Consider the following 14974-nt stretch of genomic DNA (forward strand, 5'->3'; position numbering starts at 1 on the left):
TTCTTAGATTATTGGGGGGGCAGAGCCCCCCCAAACGAATTTTTGAGGGGGCTCGGGCCCCCTCAGGCCCCATGGAGTCGGCGCCTATGAACATAATAAAACATTAAACATTTAAAAACTTCCCTATACAGGACTGCCTTCAGGTCTCTTCTAAAGGTTGTCTAGTTACTTATCTCCTTGGCTCAGGGGTCACAGAACTCCACATCCCCCATATGAAAATAGGGACACCCTAAGGAAAAGCGGGACATTCCGGGATCAAATCAGAAACTAGGATGGCTTCTGTAAATCTGCCCCTGGAAAATAGGGACACTTGGAGAGTCTGATGTTGTGATTTCAGCCGCAGCGGCTGAAGGCAAGCTAGCGAGGGCAAAGATTAGGGGTGGGTGCAAGGTGGAAACCCCAAGTAAATTTGGCACAAAAAAAGAGCTTACGCTCTCAGTCTTTTTCCCTGGGCAAATCCCACATGGAGCACCTTGAGTGCAGGGCACCTTTAGCCAGTGGCGTAGTGGATCTGGGAATGGTATGGATGCTCTTATGAGATCCCACCAGGAAATCCAACTTCCCGCAAGATCTCACAAGAACCACCCCACCATCCCCAGAGCCATTGTGCTCTGCACAGACACTGAAGTAGGACTGGTCTAGAAAGAAAGGCCAAGATATTTAAAGCTGTTTTCATGCCAGGTCAGCTTGGGCCTTCCAGCTTCCTCCCACCTCTGATTCTCCCCATTATGGGCTGCCATACAGATAGCGGGCTAGCTAGCTGCAGAGTTGCTCCAAAGGTAATTTTGGTTCTATGCAATTTCCGTGTATACATGTAACCCTTGGAACCGAAATTTCGTTGTATGATGCAAGTTGTTTGCAACTTAATAAACGAAGGTAATTTCCAGATGGCTTGTTTGAATATAGTCCCATTTCAGACCCATCATTATAAACCAAATATTTATTATGGCCAACCAGCCATTTTAAAAAGTAGTATTAAAAAACAAATAGAAACCTACAGCCTCAGGAGAACAAAGCTGACAAGTTAGTAGCTAACAATCGCAGCAGGTCTAAGTGGTTTTGCAACATTCAGATATAATGCTACCTGTTTGGTAGTAGCTTAGTTAGACCCTGGAAGGAAGATATTCCAAAGTGTGTTCTGTATTTCCCCCTTTGTTCGTGAAGAATGGATTCAAATAATGCTTAAGGAGACCTTTATTCATAAAATTCATTCACATCCAGGGCTGTCTTAAACATATGCAGCACCAGGGTGCAGTCCCAGGTGCGCAGGAGGGAGGAGCAAGCTGGCCGCCTCAGCATCTCGCTGGCTCGGTCGCCCCCGAACTCACGGCGCAGAGCCAACGGGCAGGTTCTTCCCTGGACTCAACTCTCAGGCCCCAGACTCTTGGCCTGGTGACCCTGAGAGTCCGGCGCCAGGGTGCCCCTCACCCATAGTGTCTATGGGTAAGACGACCCTGTTCACATCCTTAGCATATTTCCTTTCTCCTTCTTCTAAGCTGCTGGGTCCTGCTCAGGACAAACTCCCTAAACATCAACTCACGATCAAGAGAATACAAAAGGGTCTCTGATTATATCGCCCTCCAAAATGTCTGGGAGCAAAGCGTTCCAGAAAAGTAAATCCTAATGTCCTGCCAGACAAACATATCGCAAACTGGCTGGAACTCCAGAGAGGACCACTTGTGATAGCGCATAACCCCCCGCCAACATCCCTCTGATGAAAAAAGGGCCATTTCTCACTCCTAAACAACTGACCCTCCTCGACCCCCATTTCTTGCTCCCCACCCCAAGCATTTCCTATCAGAAGAAGGGTGGTTGCCACTAAACTCTGCACACCAATGGGACACAATACTTATGACCTCCACTGTCCTGAGAGAATCCCTTAATTCTGATTTACAAAAAGAAAAACACACACCCATAAATTTTATAAAGGGGCAAGACACACAGTTTTAAAAATAAATAAATCAAAGACTCCTTTCACTCCTCTCTGCTCCTCCTTTCACCCTGCCCAGGGCAGCCCTGCCTTCTAACTGCCCCTTGGTGGTGGCAACCTCTTTTCCCTCATTGCCTGCTCTCGAGCAAGTGCTACGAGCTGCCCAAGGGAGCAGGCCTGCAGCAGCGGCCATGGAGAGGCTACAGAGAGGCAATAGGATGCTCCTTCACTGCTGCTGCCTGAGACAAGTGCCGGCTCATCATTGTCCCTGAGCTCAGCGGTGGCAGGGAAAATGGGGACATTCCAGGACAAAATCAGAAGTAGAGGGGAGGGTTGTTTTTTCCCCATAATTCCGGGACTGTCCCTGGAAAATAGGGACACTTGGAGGGGATGATAGCATAGAGCCTACTTGGGTCTCCTCTCCAGCAGAGCCACCCTCCACTAGCGAAGCTTCTCAATTGTATTAAGCAAGGGCTGAGCCTCACTCAAAGATGCCGGCTCCTGGTGGCTGAGGCACAATGGCTCCCAATCTTTTTTTTTTTTTTAAAGGGCCAGGCCTCCTCAATCGTCTGGAGAAGCTGGCACCTCTGGCCTCACTCAATATCTTTTTTCCTGATGGAAGACACATAAGGCCTTTTTGTAGAAATGGGGAATCCATGGCATCTCCCAGTTGTACATCTTATTACCAATGTAAAGTATTATTTATAATCAGAGCTGTATCTCCCACTAAGTTCATTAGCCTGCATTCCAGCCCAAAGTGGAATGCCCAAATACATGTCTCCAGGGGACACATGTATGCACACCTTTGTCTTCAGTGGCTTGAGAGACAAAGAGCAACTCACACACCCAATATGGAGATTTGCAACTGAATGTCATGTGATCTAGGTTAGATACCACGTGATAGCAGAGACACATGCACAGTTAATTATCAACCCAGCAGATACTCAGAGAGCTTTTCTTAGTGTCCGTGCAATTTACCAAACCCCTTTAGCAATTCAGTCGTACCTTGGTTGTTGAACGGAATCTGTTCTGGAAGTCCGTTTGACTTCCGAAAACGTTCAACAACCAAGGCATGGCTTTTGATAGGCTGCAGGAGCTTCCTGCACACAACCGGAAGCCGCGTAAGCAGCGTCAGACTTTCAGCTTCCAAAGACGTTCGCAAACCGGAACACTCATTTCCAGGTTTGCGGCGTTCAGGAGCCAAAATGTTTGACTCCCAAGGTGTTCAGCTTCCAAGGTACGACTGTACAAATACATTGCATATACAGTCATTACACGGTTGTATTTAATTGAGGGATGGAGTTGGGTACCATCTGCATATTGGTGACAGTAAAGTCTACATCTCTGGTTAATCTCTCCCAGTCTTTTCCTATAGATACCGTATTTTTCAGTGTATAAGACCCCTATTTTTGGGGACTCCAAATTAAGGAAATGGGGGGAGAGTGCCCAAAGTTGTTAAGCTTGACGAAGCCACCAATCATCTGCCTCCAATCGCCTGTCCCCCCTCTGCACTATCCGTGTATAAGATGACCCCCAATTTTTAACATTTTTAAATAATAATAACCCCTCGTCTTATACACAGATAAACACGGTATTAAATAGTAGGGGATAAAACCTGCAGTTCCTTGAGGAACTGCATAGCCTAACTGCAAGGAGGTAACTCCGCACCACCTTCTAAAATTGGCCTTCTTTGCAGGAGCCGAACCACTGCAACACTGAACCCAACCCAGAGAGACTACCCAGAAGGATACCATGTGCTGAGAAGTGCAAAAGAACCAACAGAAGCACACTCTCCGTGACTCGCTCTTGGAATAGGTCATCCATCAGATCAACAAAGGAACTTTCCATTCCAAAGCCAGACCCAAAGCCCCACATAAATGGTGGTTAGCTGGATTTAATAATAAATAATCTCTTGAATGTATTTTTATAACATCAAGTGTTCTTTGATTGAGAGAGATTTTTATTTTTGAAAATTGGAACTTGTTGCTCCAAGGACAAAAGTATGTGGGGGGTGAGGGTAACACTAAAGCAAAGGGAAGAGGGGCGACGACGGATCACGCTCACCCCTTTGTACTGAAACTTTCTCTTTTTCTTTTAAAAAAGGGGTCTGTACTGAAGCTGAGGACAAGAAAAAACCATCTCTCTTCTACAGGCCATGCCTGAGCTGTGCAGCACTATTGCTTTATTTTGCACTTTAAAAAAAAAACACCAAAGCAGCCCATATTTGGCCTGGCTGGCTCACAAAGCCCAGTGTTACAGGAAGAGCGCTTGCGCCCGCTTGCTGTAATCAGAGAGGTAATTCTGTTTTTCCTGGCAGAGGCCTCTGCCGAGACTGCTGTGTGCGATGTATGGAACAGATTCTTTTTTCCGGCGCCCTGCCAAAGTGACCATCTGCTTCCAGTTCTAACCCCCCTTGCTCCCCCCCAATCTGTGGCTGTTCACTGAAGTGTGTGTGTGTGTGTGTGTGTGTGTGTGTGTGTGTACAGGTCGTGCATCAAGACCCGGCCAGAAACGAGGCAGGATGTCGAGGGGATGCCTGACCTGCATTGATCCAAAACGTGGCCGAGATAAGAATCTGTCCCTTTTCATTCCTCAAAAAAACATCTGCTGGTCTGCAAACAGCCTTTGCATTGCTTCAATCTGAGGCTTCTAAACATCTGTAAATAGAGAAGGCCGCATCAAGTCCTTCCCGGAGCTGGCTATGCGAAACGAGAATCTTGCCTCGCAGCAGCCCTGCAGATGCCACCACCATTGCAGCCACCACCCCAAACAGCTTGCTGTAACAAATACCACACCCCACAACTCTCTTCACATAGCTTCTCTTCTCTTATGGGACCACGGGAGTCCCATGGGACCAGGGATCCAGGAAGAACATGAATCCCCTTTCCATAACATTGCAAATCAAGGGCATCACTAGCTTAAATGACAGTAAAGACAGCTGTGTGAGAGCCAGGCAGTTCTGACCCACGGAGTTGTTTTTCACTCAGCAAACCCCATGGAAAGAAATAAGAGCACATTATTGCAACGGCCCTCTTTATTTCAGTAGGGCTGGCACAGGCGAACTCTCCAGCAGATTGTGAACCCAGGTTCATTAATAGGAGAAATTTGAGGTTTCTGCCTCTTGCACCAAAGAGATCTTTGGCCAGCTCTGCTCCAGTTTTCCATTTTGTTGTTGTTGTTAGGGCCAAGCTACTGCTTCCCATCTATTATCCCCATAAAGGTAAAGGTACCCCTGACCTTTAGGTCCAGTCGTGACCGACTCTGGGGTTGCGGCGCTCATCTCGCTTTACTGGCTGAGGGAGCCGCCGTACAACTTCCGGGTCATGTGGCCAGCATGACTAAGCCGCTTCTGGTGAACCAGAGCAGCGCACGGAAACGCCATTTACCTTCCTGCCAGAGCAGTATCTATTTATCTACTTGCACTTTGACGTGCTTTCGAACTGCTAGGTTGGCAGGAACAGGGACCGAGCAACGGGAGCTCACCCCATCACGGGGATTCGTACCGCCAACCTTCTGATCGGCAAGTCCTAGGCTCTGTGGTTTAACCCACAGCGCCACCCATGTCCCTATTATCCCCATACATGCAAGCAATTTTATCTTTGAATTTTTGCCTGCACTGCACTGAACCGGACAGCGATCTTTTATTTCCACATTCCTCGTGTAAATGGTCATCTGCCAAACAAGAATAAAATTAGAGATGTCTTTGCTTTGCAGAAATGCTGAGTACTTCTAGTTGTACTCTGGAATGGATAGTGCCCACATGGTGAAGAAAACGTGCCCCATTCTGCGGCTCAGTGGTGCAAAACACCCTTCAGCTTTGCCCAAGCTTGAGCTCTTTCTATCGCAACAACTTTTACCTGATGTACAAATTCGCTCTCAAAATCACTAGGGCCTTTTCATTTTCATAATAGTGGCAGTAACAGGTAAAACAATCAGCACACTCATTTATTAGTGCTTCATTAGCAGAAATTGTGTCCAGCTACGAGGGCAGTTAATGACTGAACAATCGTGATGGGCCATATGTTTGGCGCAAGATTTATTATTAAGTGCTTCCAACGGGGACAGATTCTCATCGCAGAATGGTGTAAGCCATTGGTGTAAAGACTGCAGCATGGAACCCGTTTCTTTTCTGGTTAATATATATGGAATCTCGAAAGAATGACACTGCTATGAACAACGGTAAGGACGCAGGTGGCGCTGTGGGTTAAACCACAGAGCCTAGGACTTGTTGATCAGAAGGTCGGCGGTTCGAATCCCTGCGACGGTGTGAGCTCCCGTTGCTTGGTCCAGCGGGAAGGTAAACGGCGTTTCCGTGTGCTGCTCTGGTTCGCCAGAAGTGGCTTAGTCATGCTGGCCACATGAGCCGGAAGCTGTACGCCGGCTCCCCCTTGATGTTTGCTCCGATTTAGCACGAAGGAGCCGGGCAAGGGGAAAACTGCTCCGACCTGTGCGTTCTAGGCACAGGACAAGCAGAAATGTGGACAAGCCCTTAGTCAAAGTAGATGGGCAAAATCTCCTCCCCCCATTCCACCTTCTTCCCATTTCTGCCTGTTCTCCAGGAATCTTTTGCATCTTCAGACAATGAATGAAGGTAGCTTCAGAGGTGCTTCCAGAATTGCTGAGCTCTGAAGCAGTGGGAGGTCTCGCAAAGCAAATATTAATGTCGTCTTCCTATGGTGGAGAAAGAACTGGGGGAAAGTGAGAAAAGGGGTTATTATTACCACTTACAGATATCTGGGATGCGGGTGGCGCTGTGGGTTAAACCACAGAGCCTAGGGCTTGCTTATCAGAAGGTCAGCGGTTCGAATCCCCGTGACGGGGTGAGCTCCTGTTGCTCGGTCCCAGCTCCTGCCAACCTAGCTGTTCAAAAGCATGTCAGAGTTCAAGTTGATAAATAGGTACCGCTCCGGTGGGAAGGTAAACGGCATTTCTGTGTGCTGCTTTGGTTCACTAGAAGCGGCTTAGTCATGCTGGCCTGGAAGCTGTTCTCTGGCTCCCTTGGCCAATAACGCGAGATGAGCACCACAACCCCAGAGTCAGCCACGACTGGACCTAATGGTCAGGGGTTACCTTTACCTTTACAGACACCTGATCTGCATAGGCTTTTGAAGGGCTGCAGAATATGAGATGCTTCCTAGGACCTACAGGGGTGTCACCTTTAAAACAATGGACCTACTTGTGGCTCAAGATTATGGTCTATGGCCTGCTTAGTGAATCCTAGTGTTAATATAATGGGTTCTTCTATGACTTAAGGGATCACTGGCAAACCTTATGCTCTGTTGCATTAATGAAAAGATAAAAGTGTTGGGTTTGCTCCAGTACAACGTTATTAATTTTCTCTGTGTAAATTTATACATCCAGATGCAGATCCTAGATTCTTTCCAAAATCTACATCACCAGCACACCATCCGGAGTTTCCAGGAATTGATCCACTGGTTCAGAAGACACACAGGGATATTTGTACATCAGAATTCTTACTTTTGTGGTTGGCCCTCCAAAACAAATAACCCCTGGTGACCTCGTTTGAGGTGTGTGTGTGTGTGTGTGTGTGTGTGAGAGAGAGAGAGAGAGAGAGAGAGAGAGAGAGAATATGCAAGACATGGATGCAAAGAATGCTCTCTACTGCTGAATTTTGGGTATGTACATACACATTAGTGGCTTAAAATGCAGAGAGGTCATTTCCCCTTGCTGTATTTCAAGTTGCCCCCCCCCATTGCTGTACACACCAGAGGGAAGAAGGTGGTGTCTTCACCTGATGTGCATTACCTGATTTTCTTCCCCCGTGTCCGCAACCCTTCCCCTCCCAGCTCCTATTTAGTGAAGCTGTCTTCACAGCCTATACTCACCAGCCTTTCTTCTGCCCTTCAAACCAGCTTCAGATTCAGCTACTGTCCAAGTGTTTCTGCACACCATGGCTACAATCCAGCCCAGAGTTTATTTCACTGGGATCCAGATTGACATGCTGGATTGTGGCCTACAGCCTTGCCCTGAATCGGTACTGGGGTGAGTGCTGGTTTATAAGCCAGTCTCTTCCAGAACAGGTCAGGGACTGGGAGGCTGATCTTGACTGACCCACCCATTTCTTGTTATGATGATTCTCTTCAGCATATCAGGATGTGCCATTTAATCCCCAGAAACTGAATTGTTAGTGGATAGGACAGGTGCCTTAATCGATGGTAAAGAATTTTTGAAACAACCGAATAGGAATTTGACTATTGCCTCCCCCAAAATACCTGTTTTACTGGTTTGTTTTTCCTCCCCACGTTGCTCCTCTGCCAATAACAGAGCAAAAGAAAACATGAATTGATGTTTAGCCCTGAATGATCCATCAAAAGTGGAATTGCAATTTCCCCTTTTAACTTTTTCTACATTTCTCCCATTGCTCTACTTCCATTTCCCCATAACAGCCTCAGCAGCAAAGCACACCACCACCAAAACAGCTACATGCACAGTTTGGGTGTAACTTTGCAATTGTAATTTAATATCCCCATAATGGATTTGGATGAGAAAGGACACCTCTCAGATCTGCAGTAGATTCAGAATTGGAAAGGATTAAAACCTGAAGCATTCAGAATGGTCTTAACAAACGGGTTAGCTGGGTAGGCAGCAACAGAATGAATGAACGAGGACAAATGTAAAAGGCAGGGAAAATGAAGCAAATATACTGTCAGAAGCGGCTACATTGCTTCCATAAAAGATATAGGAGTTATGGAGAGTAAGAAATTGAGGATGAGCCAACAGTGTGATGCTAAGGCACATAAGGCTAATGCTATGTTAAAAGCCCAGCCAAGTAGAATCGCTCTCCCCTCTCTGCTGAACCGGGAGGAAAAGAAGGAAAAGATGCAGTCTGCACTGCGATCCATGATCTGCATTTGCCCTCCACCTTCCTGGCTTTCTCATGCAAAAGCTCATCCCTAATACAAGAGACAGAAACTCGCCTGCAACAGCCTGGAAATAACTGACCAGCTTAACGCCTTCATTACTGAAGCCCTTTACTTTAGTTTCTCTCTTACTTTTCAATGGCGAGTTGCACCCATGCACTCATTCATCTAGAGCATTTGTTAATTTTTGAGGGATGTAATCCACTGGGAGCAGTCAAGTACAACATTCCTTGTTTTGCTAGAATGGACATGCAGGGGAATGTTTGCTCCAGTCAGTCAGACTTCCTGTTCCTCCTGGCCTGGAGCATCCTTCCTTACATGTGACTAGTGGGTGGGCGGGACCTTTCCAGACCTGGTAAAAGGCCAAGGCATGCTGCCACTCTCAGAGGCGTGAGAAGGGGGGGCAGTGGTGGCGGGCCGCCCTGGGTGTTATCCTAGAGTGTGGGTGGGTGGGTGACAAAAAGGCATACCACGGGGGTGCACATCATGGCCACCGCTCTGGGCACCCATGCAACTAACTCCGCCACTGGCCACTCTCTCTCTTTTCCATCTTCCCTTCGTCCTGAGAGCTTCCCAGACTGCAAACTGCAATCATTCGGTCAACCCACATATGGGGTAAACCTGTTTGTACATGTTTGTAACTTTAAGCCTTAAGCCTGCCTTCAGGGAATCAAACTATGCTCTGCCTGATCGTGAGTAAACTTTCTTTTTATTGCTTGTGAATAAGACTGTGGCGTCTTTATTCTTTTAGGAGGGATTCAAGGGGTCTTACCAGGAAAATATTAGAACACATTTCAATCTGGAAAACTGAATTGCGTATTGTCTTAAGAAACTTGCATGAGTTTGCAACACGTTTTCTGCTGTGTAAAGGGGAATGCACTCTGCTAAGTAAAGGAACTTGCTAGCACAAGTTTTAAAGGATATTAAAGGACCCCTGACCATTAAGTCCAGTCATGACTGACTCTGGGGTTGCGGCGCTCATCTCGCTTTATTGGCCGAATGAGCCGGCATACAGCTTCCAGGTCATGTGGCCAGCATGACTAAGCCGCTTCTGGCAAACCAGAGCAGCGCATGGAAATGCCGTTTACCTTCCTATTTATCTACTTGCACTTTGACATGCCTTTGAACTGCTAGGTTGGCAGGAGCAGGGACCGAGCAACGGGAGCTCACCCCATTGCGGGGATTCAAACCGCGACCTTCTGATCGGCAAGTCCTAGGCTCAGTGGTTTAACCCACAGCGCCACCTACATCCCTCAAAAATGATATTAATAAACAATATATCCTCTCCTGCCACCCTGAACATTCCCACATTTTTTTACAGCAGAAGCAAATGCTGGCTATTTCATTCCTAGAACACAACTGCTTTGCGGATCTTGCTTCAGGTTCCACTGCTCTGTCTCACCCCTGGGGGGGTCCTATGTCAAAACCTTTTTGCAGCACAGAATCATAGAACTGTAGAGTTGGAAGGGACCACAGGGGTCTATTTTGCCCATCGTGGGCTTCAACCCACAATCCCAAAACCCCGAGTTTAAGAGTCTCATGCTCTACTGACAGAGCTATCCCAGATGATCATGTATGGCGTAATCCCGAGCCCAAAAGCAGACATTATGGCACACACACACTGGTGCCACTATAACCAGTAGCATTGCATCCTCTCCCCCGCTCCCCAAAATATGTGATGTGATGTCATGACACTGCCCATTTCCCTGTCCAGCGCCCCTCTAATGGGCCAGTGAGCTGGAAGGGAGCAGTGGAACTCGTAATATAATTTCATCATGTCACTTTATTATTTTATTACTAGACATTAGGAAAGAAAGAGGAGAAGTGGTGCTGTTGCTCTTGGTGGAAGGCTCACATGTGCTGTAATATCTAATTACAGCCTTAGTTCTCACCCCTGGCTGAAACAAAGCCTAACTTCTTAAAATCTTACAACTGCATTTGCTCAAATTTATCCTTTGCTAAACCTTGCCTCTCCCACTTTATTCTTGAGTTGTTTCTCTCGTTGTTCAGAATAAGTTTTTAAGTCCCTTGTCGGGCAAGAGTCAGTATTTGTTTGAATGGTTTGAATTTTTTTTTACCAAGTCACATCAGGGGTAGCCAAAATGGTGATCCCCCAAATGTTGCTGGACACACATCAGCAATGACCAGCATGACCAATGGTTAGGAATGATGGGAGATGTAGCCTAATAATGTCTGGATGACACCAGATTAGCTGTTCCTGATACACATTAATGGCACTGCATACATGTATGATATTGATCTATCCATCGTGTGTGTGTGTGTGTGTGTGTGTGTGTGTGTGTGTGTGTGTGTAGACACACAAAGTACAATGTTCATGCTTCCATCACTCTTGGAAGAGCCAAGAGTGACAGAGCAGAACTTAATGGTTTCTTACACCATTAGACACTACAGCAGGTACAGGAACTGCTTTATATAGGCAACTATATGTCAGGTGGAGGGGTTTATACAGTATTGGGGAAACGGCACCCTGTGCTGTGGTTCCATTCCCATCAAGCTGCTTTTAAGCTTAGAAAAAGGTGTCAGGAAATCTAATAATGGATCTCCCATATCTCATCTGCTCGGCTCTTTGTGTGAGCTTCCTTGAATTACGAGTTGCAAGTTACATATTCCAGATGCTCTGCCTGATCTCTGTGCATAAGGAGCAGTGAAAACACCATAAGTACAGTATTGGAGGCAATACCTATGTTAGAGGTGCCATTTCTGCATCACAAAGACAACAGTATCACAAAGCAAAGTCATATGGATTTTGGGGCCTTTAAAGGTGGCAGAATAAAAGACAGACAAATCTCACCAGTGTGGTGTAGTGGTTAAGAGCGGTGGACTCGTAATCCGGTGAACCAGGTTCACGTCCCCGCTCCTCCACATGCAGCTGCTGGGCATAGCTGTCAGCTTTTCCCTTTTCTTGCAAGGAATCCTATTCGGAATAAGGGAATTTCCCCTTAAAAAAGGGAAACGTTGACAGCTATGCTGCTGGGTGACCTTGGGCTGGTCACACTTCTCTGAAGTCTCTCAGTCTCACTCACTTCACAGATTGATTGTTGTGGGGGAGGAAGGGAAAGGAGATTGTTAGCCGCTTTGAGACTCCTTAGGGTAGTGTTAAAGCAGGATATCAAATCCAAACTCTTCTTCTTCTTCACCCAAGTGGCATGATCAGTTGTTCTTTGCAAACCCTATAGCAAGTTGTTCTTTGCAAACCCTATAGCAAAGATAGGAACTATGTCACCATCCAATGTTGTTGGATTCCTGTTCCCACAGGCCACAGTCAGTATGGCTAATGGCCAGAGGTGATGGCAGTTTTAGTCCAGCAATATACAGAGGTCCACATGTTCCCCATCCTTGACCTGTAGGAATTATTAAGTCACTCAAGATCACAGCTCTTTCACTGCTCCACAGGAATGCTTCCCAACACCTTCATGGAAGGGTGAGTGACATCTTGATTTTTCCACCTCAAACACCAAGATGATGATAATAATAATAATAATAATAATAATAATAATAATAATAATAATAATTTATTTATATCGCGCCCATCTGGCTGGGTCCCCCCAGCCACTCTGAGCGGCTTCCAACAAAATACTAAAATACAATAACCTATTAAACATTAAAAGCTAAACAGGGCTGCCTTTAGATGTCTTCTAAAAGTTTGGTAATGATTTTTCTCTTTGACATCTGTTGGGAGGGCGTTCCACAGGGAGGGCGCCACTACCAAGAAGGCCCTCTGCCTGGTTCCCTGTAACTTGGCTTCTCACAGCGAGGGAACCGCCAGAAAGCCCTCAGCGCTGGACCTCAGTGTCCAGGCTGAATGATGGAGGTGGAGACACTCCTTCAGGTATACAGGACCGAGGCCATTTAGGGCTTTAAAGGTCAGCACCAACACTTTGAATTGTGCTCGGAAACGTGCGCCAACCCCATCGCGTCAGCTGTGGGATCCAGCCTGAGTGGAAGAGCAACCTAGGCAATTGCTTAGGATGGCAACAAGTTTCAAAGCTGCATGTAACCTGGAAGGGATCTGTTGCAACATCTGTTGCAATGGGGCAAAACCTCTCTCTGAGAGAACAGGACAACCTGTGAACAATATGAGAGAAGAATATGTTCCATCTCTGGTCAAAGGGAGTTCAAACAAGTCCTACCTAAGGTAAGGCAAATGTCTTGCCTCACATTCTTCCTTGATCTGCACCACAACACACACATGGCTTCTTCCATAGCATCACCTGCCATGGTGCCAAACTTTTAATCACCTTCATGGCTTAGCACTGCCTCTTAGGTTTAGCCTATGATGAGTAGATAGGCAATAACCCCAGGCTAAAAAAGCAAAACGCAAAAGCAGTTATAGGAGTTTTTTGGCCCTCTAGACGGTGACAAGCTGCTGCTGTCCACTGATGGTAAGCCTGCTTGGGGAGGGAGGCCAACAATGTTGGGGAGCCAATTAAACAGTCCCCACCCACCTGGCATCAGTTACAAGGAAGATCTGACAGACAATTCACTCAAAGAAGTTAGGCCAGAGTCAGAAGCTTTTGAAAGTCCAGGTCCAATTGGCCTCCTTGTGTCATGTCACCCTTGCTGAGCAGGTAGCTGCTATATAGCACCCTCAGCAGAGGGTGAAGTGGAAGTACTGTGGAGACTAAGGCAGCAGTGCCCATCTGACAAGCCACCATGTTCGTGCAGTGACTAAGGTACTTGAGTCCTCCTATGCTGCCTGCAGCCCCAATATGAGACCTGTAGAGATGTGAATGTATTCAAAGACTTGTAGAGTTTGAAGGGGACCCTGAGGGTCATCTAGACCAACCCCCTGCCATGCAGGAATCTTTTGCCCAACACGGGGCTCAAACCCACAACCCTGAGATTAAGAGTTTCATGCTCTACCAACTGAACTATCCCAGCAGGTGGGATCTACATGTGTATATATGTGAGGCCTTTTAATTATGTGTATGCAGCCCCTCATTGTATGCAAATCTTCATTCTGTGGGATGTATTATTACTAGTACAGTGGACGCTCGGGTTGCAAACGTGATCTGTATGGGAGGCAGTTTTGCAACCCGCAGCGCCATGTCTGCACATGTGCAGGTCGCGATTCGGCGCTTCTGTGCATGCGCAAAGCGCAATGTAGTGTTTCTGCGCATGTGCGAGCGCCGAAAAAATGCACAACCTGAAGTGTCTGTAACCCAAGGTATGACTGTACAACATTTTCCTGTTGCCTAGAATGGACACACAGGGGAATGTGGCTCCAGACAGGGAGGACTTCCTGTCATACCTGCTCTGGAGCTTCCTCCCCCTGAGTGTGTGACCAGGTAGATGTCCGTGACCCTAGCTGACCAGATAAAAGGGTTGGCCACGCAACCACCTCTCTCTTGGACTCTTACTTTCTTACTCTCACTCTTGGACTCTCGCTCTCCTGGCTCTTAGCCAGCGCATGGGTTAACCTTCACATAGGGTGGAGACCACAAGCAGAAAGTCTGGGATGTAGCTCAGACTTCGCTTCACTGTAAACACAAGATAAAGCCTGCCTTCAGATTATCGCTGTGAACTGAATGTAAGTAAAACTTGCTTCTTACTTTTAAATAAGACCGTGTTGTCTTATTATTATTTTAAGAGGGAAATAAAGGGGAAACTTACCAGGAACAATCTAGACTGGAAAAGCCAGACTGGATTGCTTAATTAAAGGATTCTAATGAATCACCAACTTGCTTCCAATAAGTAGCAAAGGGAATGTGCTCTGCTGTTTTCTCACTAGCATGAGTGAGGAGGGATAATATCAAAACAAGTTAGCCTCTCCTACCTTCCTTAACATCACCACACATTCTGCTACATGATGTGTTAGTTTTAATTGCATGTACAATTAAGGGTGCTCCAGGAGAGCAGCAATGTGAATCTGGGGCAGAGAGACGACCCAGTATACTGTGGCAGACAACTTAAAAAGTGAATTGGCTTACTGAGGCAACGTCTGTCCCTGCACGCAGGTGCACTCACAATTTCAGATGGCTCACATGCATATGGCTGTAAGCCTGCCATCTAAGTCCATGTGCTTTCATGCAGGCACATGTGTTTGCTGTGTTTTGTGCAAGGGCTCTGCTGGGCATAGACGCAACCAACCTGCCGAAAGCTTCTTGCGAGAGCCGTGGCTGCTGGCGCCAGGCGCTCATCT

At 46.8% G+C, this 14974-nt stretch overlaps 1 protein-coding gene and 1 long non-coding RNA gene across 2 annotated transcripts in view; one reads left to right on the forward strand and one right to left on the reverse strand.

Moving 5' to 3' along the window:
• The window catches only part of LOC310835279, a 35493-nt gene extending 25991 nt beyond the window's left edge, over positions 1 to 9502 (forward strand). Inside the window, exons 2-3 of the long non-coding RNA XR_014559498.1 lie at positions 3627 to 3810; positions 7292 to 9502. This is a non-coding gene — a long non-coding RNA (uncharacterized lncRNA). The remainder of the gene's footprint in view (positions 1 to 3626; positions 3811 to 7291) is intronic.
• Positions 1 to 14974, reverse strand: part of LOC310834806 (tetratricopeptide repeat protein 39A-like) — a 501953-nt gene that overhangs the window by 350904 nt on the left and 136075 nt on the right. The window lies entirely within an intron of this gene.

Source organism: Podarcis gaigeae (assembly GCF_964106915.1).
Source record: "Podarcis gaigeae genome assembly, chromosome: 17".
Taxonomy (NCBI): Eukaryota; Metazoa; Chordata; class Lepidosauria; order Squamata; family Lacertidae; genus Podarcis; species Podarcis gaigeae.